This window comes from Aethalodelphis obliquidens, unplaced genomic scaffold (assembly GCF_003676395.1).
Source record: "Aethalodelphis obliquidens isolate GAN/ISIS:26980383/991018 unplaced genomic scaffold, ASM367639v1 scaffold15, whole genome shotgun sequence".
In the NCBI taxonomy this organism is placed as follows: domain Eukaryota; kingdom Metazoa; phylum Chordata; class Mammalia; order Artiodactyla; family Delphinidae; genus Aethalodelphis; species Aethalodelphis obliquidens.
The window spans coordinates 5,207,706-5,219,350 of record NW_020837959.1 but is presented as its reverse complement, the minus strand read 5'-3'; the positions used below and the strand labels follow the sequence as shown (position 1 = coordinate 5,219,350).

At 43.6% G+C, this 11,645-nt stretch overlaps 1 long non-coding RNA gene across 1 annotated transcript in view; it reads left to right on the top strand.

Annotated features, from left to right (window-relative positions):
• Positions 1-11,645, top strand: part of LOC113625367 (uncharacterized) — a 362,063-nt gene that overhangs the window by 13,293 nt on the left and 337,125 nt on the right. Inside the window, exons 2-3 of the long non-coding RNA XR_003434638.1 lie at positions 1,171-1,252; positions 9,758-9,851. This is a non-coding gene — a long non-coding RNA (uncharacterized LOC113625367). The remainder of the gene's footprint in view (positions 1-1,170; positions 1,253-9,757; positions 9,852-11,645) is intronic.

Here is an 11,645-nt window from a genome sequence, read left to right as displayed (position 1 = left end):
AAAAAAAAAAAAAAAAAAAAAAGCACACCTATATAATTATTCTTAATGGCTGTGAAGAAATTACACATGTACAATAGTTTATTTAACAAATCCCTCATTTAGGCTGTTTAGGCATTTATGCTATTTATAAGTTTTTACTGTTTCAAAAATGTAGTAAAGCTAATTGTAGTTAAATACTTACATTTTTCTGCCAGTTTCTTTCCTTGGTGTAGATTTCAAGAAGTGAAGTGACTGAGTGAAGGGGTGTGTTTTTTAAAGATTTAGTGCTGCACTTGCCAGGTGGCCCTGTGAGGGGTTTGCCTTCCCATCAGTGGCACTTGAAAGCGTTCATTTCACTGCCTGTTAACCACGTCAGAGACTATCTTTTTCATGTTTTCAAACTGGGTGATGAGAATGTGGTCTGTTTTTCCTTCTCCATTGATTTGCATTTTTGATTAGTAGTGAGGGTGAATACTTTTTAATGTTCAATAAATTAATATCAGCTGTTAAGTAAGAGAAATTCTTGAGCCTTGATGAATGACAGGATGTTGAGCGGGGAAAAGCCTTCAGGGGTTTGGGGAGCTGGGCTCTGGGGGTTGGGATCTCGAGGAACAATGATAGAAAAATGCATGAGCAGTCTTTGGGAGATGTTGGAAGTGAAGGTCCTCCTTTGGGCCAGAGTGAGTCTGAGATGCTTGGTGGACACATGAATGGAGATTTTCAGTGGATAGTTTAATACACAGGAGGTTGGGACTCAGGGGTGAGTCTGGGGCTGGAGTTAGGATGTAAGAATCGTGAAGAGGCAGGTGTTAGCAAAGATCATAGCTTTGGAGGAGGCCACCCAGGGGAGCTGTGGACTGGAGGGGGCACACAGGGCTGGGGAGACGAACAGTGAGAGCAGAAGATGATAAGGCAGGGAGTCACTGAGCCTGCGAAAGCCTTCAGATCTCAAGCATCAGGAGTAAACAAGGCTCAGCAGTGAGCCCCAGAGTATAAATGACACTTCCTTTGGCTTCTTGTTTGACTTACTCCATTAATTTTAACTGATGTAGATCGATTTCAGTGGCAAAAACACACAAAAACGCTCATTGCTTTACAACTTTACTAAATCATAAATATTAACTTCTTTCACTCTTTTTGAATCTGAAAAGTAAGAAGAAAAATCAGGACTTATTTTCTTTTTTGCCATAGATGCTCCCTGACCTTCACAAAGCCCCTCGTGGGAATCCTCCCCTCTGCCCACGTCTGAACAGATGCCCCTTTTTCACTTTAGGTGAGCTACTATTTACCTTTTCCAAACCTTACTTTTCCAGAGCAGTTCTCAGTGTCTTGAGATTCCAGTAGAAGTTGCTTTGAGGGGATGAGTGCTCACGCTGACCTTGTGCCTTGCACCTAGGCTGACACTTGCAGTAAGAGGCATCCAACACCTTTCATGTAAAATGTCAGACTCCTACCGCATTCCCTCCTTCCTTCCGAGCATCTGCTTTGTTCTTTGTGTGCTCAGCTCCTGCCCCTTTGGCTCCACCTCCTGTTTCCGTCCCGGGCATCATTACTGCGTGAACCTCAGCAGGACTCTGCATCTACTGTTTGACTCTGCTCCTCAGAGCTCTAGCCACCTCCCCTGTCCTTCCGTCTGCAGCTCTGAGGCCCACCTTTGACTTAGCCCACCTGGCAGTTCTCCTGATGAGTCTCTGGCCTCCCAGAGGCCGTTTAGCACATAATCCCTAAGGATGCTCTCTCATGGGGTGATCGTGGGGCCTCTTCACCAACCCCCTCTAGCAACTTACAAGCTAGAGGACAGTTTGCAATGGGTTCATTCATTAAGTCATCATATGTACCACCTCACCTTCTTCAAGCTCACTTGCTCTGGCATCTTCAACAATTTTCGCACCACATGAGAACTCCCCTTCTTTGACCTTCCCACGCCCATATCACTCCATTTTCAGTTCCTTCTTCCCTTGCTAACATGCTCGATTCTCTTATCCTTTTGCCTCTATTGTAATTTATGACAAACTTCTGACTCTGATTACAGCCACCCTCAACCCTGGTTAACCCATGGACCCAACTCTGCAAGTTACCTGGGAAAATTACATATCACGTGGAAGGGTTTCAATGAAAATTCATGACCACAAGCCCCACAGCTTGAGCCCTCAGCACTCCCTCATGGTTCTGCTACATTCTCCAAAATGTTTCCTACTTTTCAGCTCTTCTTGAAATTCTTACACCCCCTCCTCTTTGCTTCCCGCTCTCTTAGCCTCCAACCTTGACTTCCAAGCTACGGGATGGATGGGAAATCCCTCATCTTCCCTTCACTAAAGCTACACGCCTATCTGTCCCTGCATCCTGTTACAAGAGGGAGACACAGCTGCTGTTTTTCAAAGGCAAGCTCTTTCCTTTACGATCTGCACCATCTACCCACTCCTGCCTGTTCCAGGCTTTTATTTCTGCGGTTACTCTGTCTCTCTGCTTTGCATCGTCTGTTTCTCCTGTGTTACTGGCTCATTCCCACGGGCACTCAAACTAGCTATTTTGTTGCCCATCTTTAAAAGGACTGTTTATGGACCTGTCATGCTCTTCTAGCTGCAAGGCCATTTCTCTGTGGTTTCATAGCAAAACTTTTTGAAACAAATATGTTGTCCACATGTATTGCTGTACCTTTCTCAGTTGCTATTTACTTTTCACTTTTAAAACTTTTTTTTTAATTGAAGTATGGTCGATTTACAGTGTTGTGTTAGTTTCTGGTGTACAGCAAAGTGATTCAGTTATACATATATATTCTTTTTCATATTTTTTCATTATAAGTTATTACAAGATATTGAATATAGTACCCTGTGCTATACAATAGGACCTTGTTGTTTATCTATTTTATATATCGTATTGATAGTTTGTATCTACTTTTCACTTCTTAAAATGTGAGCTATATTGTGAAATATATCATGCATTCAAGAGTATGTAAAACAAATGTTTGTTTATATGTATATTTATATATTTTATCTATATAAATATAAGATATATTTAGAAATCTGTGTCTAGCACCTCAGCAGTCCCCTGTGTGATGCTTCTAAGCCACATTCCCTTACCTACCCCACAGGACAGTGGTCATACCCTTCACAATCTTAGCATTATCAGACTTCTTAATTTTTCCAGCTGTTGAATATGAAATGCTGGTTCACTGTGGTTGTAATTTGCATTTACCGTATTGCTAATAAGGTTAATCACCTTTAAAAATGTTTATTGACCATTTGACTTTCCTCTTTGGTAAAATTCCTGTTTACATCTTTTTGTTTGTCTTTTCTTATTGAGTAATGGGAGTTTTTTCTTTATATCCTATGGTGCTGATGGTATTATATGTGTTGTAAATAACTTCAGCCACTTTATGTCTTGTATTTCTACCTTCCTTGTGGCATCTGTTGATGCACAAATGTCCTTAATTTTAATATAACCAAATTTACCAATCATGTCTTTTATGATAGGTCTTTGTTACCTGTTTTAAAAAAATCTTTGCTTACCTCGAGGTCATAAACATCTTCCATATTTCCCTTAATGTTTCAAAATTTTGCATTTCACAGCTAAGCTTTAATTAAATTTATTTATTTTTGGCTGCGTTGGGTCTTCGTTGCTGCGTGCGGGCTTTCTCTAGTTGTGAGGAGCGGGGGCTACTCTTCATTGCAGTGCGAGGGCTTCTCGTTGAGGTGGCTTCTCTTGTGGAGCACGGGCTCTAGGTGTGCAGGCTCAGTAGTTTCAGCACGGGGCCCTAGAGTGCACAGGCTTCAGTAGCTGCAGCGCATGGGCTCAGTAGTTGTGGCTCGCGGGCTCTAGAGTGCAGGCTCAGTAGTTGTGGCGCATGGGCTTACTTGCTCCGCGGCCTGTGGGATCTTCCCAGACCAGGGCTCGAACTCATGTCCCCTGCATTGGCAGGCGGATTCTTAACCACTGCACCACCAGGGAAGTCCTAAGCTTTAATTTATCACTCAAATGCAAATGAGACAAATGCTCCAGCTAAAATACAAAGATTGAAATTTTAGAAGTCCAGTTAAATGCTTAAATTGTCAATTACATGCTTAAATTGTCAAAGTCTAAAATTAATCAATAACTTTATCCTACACCTGCAAAATATAAGGACTGAGAAGATTCATTCTCTAACCTCTTTTTCCAACTATCTGTCATCACTAGTGTTGCTTTACGTTGCCAGTTTTCCTATTCACTTATTTATTACCACTTTGCTCTTCATTTCTTCTTTATCTCAGATGTTTCATCTGAATCACTTTCTTTTGCCTTTAGGCTTTCCTGTCCTGAGGGACTGCCAGTGGCAAATTCTCAGTCTTTGAAAATGCTTTTACTTTGCCCCTGTTCTTAAAAGATAGTTTCACTGGATTGCGATTTTAGGTTGATGGTTCTTATTTGACAGTATCATTCTTTTGTCTTCTGGTCTCCATTGTTGCTGTTGAGAAATCACCTACAAGTCTAATTGCCACTCCATTAAGGGTGATCTGTCTTTATTTGTCTGGTTTTTCTCCCTCTTTTGAAATCTGTTTTTCTTTTGGTTATTGGTGTTCTTCAGTTTTTCTATAGTGTGACCAGGTCTGGATTTCTTTTTTTTTTTTTTTTACCATGGTTGGTATTTACTGCATACTGGAACATATGCACTGATGTCTTTGTGGAAAGTTCTCAGTTAACCCATCTCCAAACATTGCTTGTTCTTCTCTCTTGCTCTCTCGATTACTTATAAAACTCTAATGCATCATATATTAATCTTCTCAGTGTCCTTCCCATTTCTCTTTACTTCCCGTTCCTGTTTTACAAGAAATGAAAGATGCATCGGCATTAACTGAGCAAAGTTGGGAAGGTGCAAGAGTATTTCAGAAGGAAGGGCGTGGGGTTGCTTGAGGAAAGCCGAGAGAAGGCTGGTGTGGCTGAAGCTCACAGAGTGAGAGGAGAGGAGTGGGATGAAGCTGGGGACGTGAGAAGGAGAAGCTGGTTCAGGGTCTTCAGCTAAAAAGCAGTGGGAACCATTGTGGGGAGACAGCGATGGTGACAGGATTAGATTTGTGTGCTGGAAAACTCACTCAGCCTTTGGGACAGAGAATGCATTGAATGAGGGCCAGAGAAGAGGTCAGGAGTAAATTAAGAGGCTACTGTAGTGTCCAGGCGAGACATGTCAGCTTGTCCTAAGGTGGCGGTTGTCGAGTTGAAGAGAAGGGAGGAGAATGAGAGACACTTAGGAGATGAAAACCAAGAGAACTTTGTGTTTTGGAAGTTCTGGCGAGTACAACAAGGACGGAACAGACATAAAGGACATACTGTGTTATGGAAAGAATACAATAAGTCGTGATTTCAGACTGTATACCTAGGGAATCTCAAGTCATCGACTAAAAACGACTTGAATTAGTAAAGTTACTTAGTAACCGTGAATTCCCTCACCCGATTTACTTTCTCACTCTCCAGGTGACTGCCTCACCCCTTCTCCTCTCTCCTCAAACCTCCAACACCTTTTCTGTCCTCCTCGCTTTCCTTCATGACCGTGGTTTCTAGTTCAGGGAAAACTAAAAGCAATCAGAAGAGAACTTCCAGAGGCTCCCATCACCATCCCTTCTCTCCTGTTCATATGAATATATGCCCTTATGGTCTAGCTTTTCCCCTGTTCCCAGAGGTGAATTACCCCCAAGGCCACACCCTCCACTTGTGCTCTGGCTGCCCCTCCCTTGATTCCCTCCAACCTCACCTTTCTCTTGGCATCCTCATGTGTTCTATTGTATTCGACTATCCCTATCAGCATAGAACAGGACATAATTTTTCCATTAAAAAGACCCCCTTGACCCTGTGTACCTGTCCAGCTACGACTCCATTTCTCTGCTCCCATTTGCAGTAGTGCTTCTTGGAAGAGCTGTCCACCCCCACTGTCTGCAATTCCTCCCTTCCCCTTCTCTTTCTTGAATACACTCAGTAAGTCTGTGCTCCTACCTCACCACCTAGCCTGCTTTGATTAAGGTCACGAGTGATATTCTTGTTTCTAAACCCACATGGACTGTGGCCCCTAACCTAGCGACACAGGGGCATTAATGGCCTCAAGGTAGGACAGACTGTGTGTGTCTCCACCCGCTAAGCCTCCGTGTGGGCTCATCTCCAGCGGAGGGACATTCTTGCTTAGCTTTTCCTCCTGCTGTGTCCTGCTTCCCGTACTAACCCTAACCCTTCTCCCAAGGCTACGCTCTAAATAAACTTCTTGAACAGATATCCTTTCTCAGGCTCAGCTCCTAGCAGCCCAGCATGCCTCATCCCTGGATGTTCAAAGGAAAGCTGTCACATCTGTGTCAAATAGGAGACTTTCCCTACTGTCATAATTAACCTTTGCCAAGATGCCAGTCTGTCGTGTGTCTGATATTTTCGGAGCTAGTTAAGAGGTTCTGCTTAGGTCCTCCTGTCTCCCTGACCTAGTTTCACTCAGATGAGGATAGCTTGCTGTGAAAATTGAAACTAGCCTCTAGCACAGTGGCCAAAAATTAACATAGATCTGGCATATGGAAGGTATTCAGTACACACCTTCGAATGAAGGAATCACTTACTTTAGGCCTCCGATGGACTCAGTCCATTTGTCTCGTATCGTTGCTGTGCTAGTCAGTATCTTCTGCCCTCTAACATCTGGAACGTTGAGTAGATGCTGACTTCTTCCATAGAAGCAGGACATAAACTAAAAAGACGAAGCTTCTCTTCTTCTAAACAGCACGCTCCTTGAGAATGCACAAAGGGCCTAGCACAGATGTCTTCACAAAACAGTCTCTTAGCAAATGACACTTCAGAGTGTCCAAGAACCTGTGGTTAGAAGAAATCTTAATGGACATTTATTGCAGCCACTTCCTGTTCTAATCTTTCCATCATGTGGTGAGGCAGCATAGGCATGGATCCAATGCAAACATGCAGTAAGGTTTGTTAAGCCATTTTCTGGCAGCCTAGTTGATCTCTGGATGGCTCTGATTGGTAAACATCACTTCTTTTCTATTCATGTATTGTTGTGCCTTCTCATTCCCATTCACTGGTCTAAATTCTACCGATTAGGGCAATATTAAACACCTAACTCCTCTTCCACAGGTTGCCCATTCAGATATTTGAAAGTAATCATCCTATTTCCTCTGAGTTTCTTTGACACATGTCTTTCTGTACTTATCAAAATCCAACCCATTTAACATGCTCTGATTCCCATCTCGTCTGTCTTCTCAGGGGTTTCTGCTCCCTCTCTCTGCTCCACTGTCAATCTCTCCCTGCCTAATGCTTCATTCCTGTTAGAACTATACATAATCTGGGATAGTGTTTCCCAACTCTGGCAGACTCGACATCCCCCCTTTTTATAGCAAATATTTTGCAGTCCTCTCTTTCCCTTCAACAATGGCATTCATTGACAATACAACTTATACCTAGTAGAGTCTTAATAAGATGTGTTAGCCATAAAAAAATAGAGAAATAAAAGGAATGCAATTATAATGGGGACATTTATTTTTATATGTCAATACTTGGGCTGTGTGGTAGGTAGCTTCTTAAGTGGCTTCCAGTTAAATTATCCCTTTGTTTCATCCCTTCCCCTTGAGCATGGGGTGGACCAAGTGACTTGCTTCTAATGAATGGAATACAGCAAACTGATGGGATGCTACTTCCAAGATTGCACTACTAAAACTTTGACTTTCATCCTCTCTCTCTCTCTCTCTCTGGTTTTTGCTTATTCTAATGAAGCAAGCAACCATATAGAGCGGACCGTGTTGAAACAAATTATGTATACAACCTCTGGCCCATTCCCAGTGAGGACCTGAGGCCCTCAGTCCAAAAGCCTGCATGGAACTGAATCCTGCAACAACTACATGAGTGAGCTTAGAAGTGGATCCATCCCCAGTTGAGCCTCCACATGAGGCTGTAGCCCCAGTAGATATCTTGACTGCAGCCTTATCAGAGACCCTGAGCCAGAGGAACTGGCTGAGCTGTACCTGTACTCCTGACCCAGAGAAATGTGAAATAATAAATGGTGTTCTAAGCCACTAAATTTCAGGGTAATGAGTTACTCATTAGTAGAAACTAACACTCCATGATGAAGTGGTCAGATGCTTGCATCTGTTTCTAGGGAATCATTTGGATTTAAGAGAAATAAGATCAGAAGTTGTTCTGAACGGAAAGTTGAGGAGTGGAAAAGAGCAGAGATGTGAGTGGACACACCGATTAAAACCAATGTTAGATTACAAACTAGTTTTAGGAAAACCAGAAAGACTCCAATGTTGACAAAAATCATCCCTTTTATAGCCAAGTGATCATCATACCATATATTCTAAGTTTAAAAACTTAATGAACAATGAGATCCTTGATGTTTTACTTCCCTGGAAAAGCACAGTGGTTTGTTTATAGAACCTAAATGTTTTCCTGGACAAATGCTAAAATCTTTTAAAAATGCACATTATCAATACTTTGAAATAATTATTTTCCCCTTAAATATGTGCCAACCTTTGACTATAGCTGCATTTTTTCCTTCTCTGCTGGGAATCAGTATGTCCTGTCTTCCCTATTCGATTGTATGAGGCTCCTTCTTCCCTGATGACCGTGGGGAAAACCTTGGAGGGGCTTCATAGTCTGTAGTCTTTTTCTCACAAGGGTATAAAATAAGAGGATGAGGGAAATATCCTAAACTGAACTGGGAAAGTTGATAACATGTCAAGATAAGTTACAGACTCAGACTGTTAAAGTGAAAAAATGAGGAAGTATGGTAATCTTATGTGAGCTCAGCGCTATTTGCTATTTGTAAGTGTTGGGACAAAATAATTTTCTTTGTTGTGATATGGATCAGGGTGGCGATAGTGTTACAGAAAACAAATCTCTTTGCAACCCATGTTGCTGTAGAGCATATAGTCAGGCATAATTTTGGTTGAGATACGTGGAAATTATGCAGGATTCAGAGCTATCTTATTTTTGCAAACTACCCTGTGCAAGGCAGGATATCTGACATCCCTGGCTCTTGCCTAGTAAATGCCAGTAGTTCCCTTTAATAATTGTGACAATCAGAAATACTCCCACAAATTTTTAAAACTCCCTTCTGAGTGGTGGCACCCCCATTGAAAAATCACTGCTCTATTATTTCTTTAAAACTCATCATCAAGTCCTGTCAACGCAACTGTCAAAACAAACCCTGCCATTCGTAGTGTGATTAGTCCTAGAGCAAGGCTCCACCCGCAGCTCGGGAAGGGAGCATAAGACAGCTAAAGTCAATCAGTGCGTTCTATTCATCAGATGCCAATCATTGGTTTAGGGTACGTGACCCAGTCAGAGCTGATGACACAGAATGGAGCTTTTGCTTAGCATCTGGGGAAAGAGACTGTGGTCTTTGCAGCCAACTTGAATGACAGAGGTTGTAGGGTGTGGAGCTGCTGTAGTCACTTTGCATCTTGTAGAGCTATAGTAGAAATCAACCCAGTGGAATGCATCATTGGCACTGGGTTCCCTGCAGGTGATTCTTTCCAGGCTGTAAGTACTGCTAGATTTGAGGAGAAGGAAACTGTATTTCTACTTTAGGGGTTAAGGGGTACATAACAGCATGGCTAGAGAGGAACTTATTTGTGTAATCTGTGATCCTCGTACTTTCATAGAATATTTTCACTGCACTGCTTTGATCTCTGAACCAGTTATGTTGTTTTCAAGGCTACAACCTGTGCCCTTAGGGGAGGGAAGAGAAAGCAGGGTCAACACACAGGTGCACAAAAACAGTTTCCCAGTACCAATTATTTTGTTTATTGTCTGTTTCCCCCACTAGAGTGGAATCTTCATAAGGGCAAGAATTTTCACCTGTTTTGTTCAGCGCTGCATCCCCAATGCCTCGGACAGAGCTGCTGAGAAAAGCAGAAAAGGTTGGTTTCCTGGTTTTCTATATTTGCTGCCTAAATAGTATTCATTGATATCCACTCCCTTTCTGTTTTTTAACTTTTTGTTATGGAAAAAATTTAAATATATGCAAAATAGAGAATACATAGATGCATCTCCTCGTCCCCATTACCCAGCTTCACCATTGTCATGGCCAATTCAGTTTCATGTACACCTGTCTCCCAGTTCATCACCAACATCACCAGTGAAGGTTGTAACAGCGGTGCTTCTCCAGCAAGCCGAGGACTGTCAGGGCCTCACCCACCTCCAGGGATGGGGCTTTGTTTCCAGCTGGCAGGGGGATGATCCAGTGCTGCAATTCCGTTTTAGAGTTTATTTCCTTGGATTACTCCTGGCACCAACTCTCTGAGGTTAGGTTCTCTGGGAAACAGATGTGGAGATGAAGATTTGTGTGAAACAAGTTTCCTGGGGAGTGACCGTGGTGTCTTTGCCTAGAGAGGAATAACAGAAGTAACCCTGAGCAGCAGAAGTTGAACTGTTGCTGTGGCTGTAGCTGTGGCTGTAACAGGGCCTCCGGTGACGGTCCCACTGGAGCCTGAGCTGGGACAGCCTTTTCTTTTTTTCTTTATTTTTTTTTCATTTAACTATTTGAATTCAAAACAAGACCTATTTGTTGGAATGAAAGCATGGTAATAATATAAACTGTAATTAATTTGGCTCCATTTTTACTCATTCATAGATAATCCCTAGCACAGTTCTAGGTAACAAAGATACCACTGTGAACAGTGCATAGATAGGGTTCCTGTCTTTATGGAATTAATTAATTAATTAATTTTTGCTGTGTTGCGTCTTCGTTTCTGTGCGAGGGCTTTCTCTATTTGTGGCAAGCGGGGGCCACTCTTCATTGCGGTGCACGGGCCTCTCACTATCGCGGCCTCTCTTGTTGCGGAGCACAGGCTCCAGACGCGCAGGCTCAGTAGTTGTGGCTCACAGGCCTAGTTGCTCCGCGGCATGTGGGATCCTCCCAGACCAGGGCTCAAACCCGTGTCCCCTGCATTAGCAGGCAGATTCTCAACTACTGCACAACCAGGGAAGCCCTGGGACGGCCTTTTAGAACTGGCCTACCACGAGGGAGCTCCAGGCCGCTATCTCCTTCCATGGACCAGTCACTGGACGCCGTGAGCCTGGGCAGGGCGGCTCCCTTCACTGGGGCCAATTCCCAGGGAGGGACTCAGCAGAGGGCCCAGAGCCACCAACACTCCCAGTAGCTGGGGGACGATGCGGGGGACCCGGCACCGCTGTAGCCACCACTGTCCCCTTTTAAACGCCTGTTGACCCGTCCAGCCCTTATTAAGCATTGCTTCTCCCCAGGCTCCACTCAGGCTTTTTCTTCTTTGACTTACATTTCTTTGGGGGAAGGGGAGATGCATGACATCTAGCACCCTGGCTTTAGCTAGCCCCGTGCCTGGGTCCCCAGGGTTCCCTGCCCCCTGGTTTATACTTCTGTTTGCACCTGGCCCCTCTGGACTGCCCACTTTTTGCATTGCCTGATTCTCCCCCCACTCGGCCTTAAGTGCCTCCCTGCCCTGCACGCTGTGGACCCAGGCTCCGCCTCCCAGCATGATGTCTCAGCCCACCTGGGAGTGGACATGGGGTACGTTACATGCATATTTCCTGTCTCAGTTTCCAATTTTGCTCCATCCTTCCATCCCCCAAATCACCATCCATCACCCACACTGCTGCTGGGGGACAGTTCCTCAAATACACATTTTGATTCATGCAGGAATAGTTACTGAACACTTGCAGTGTCCTGCCTACAT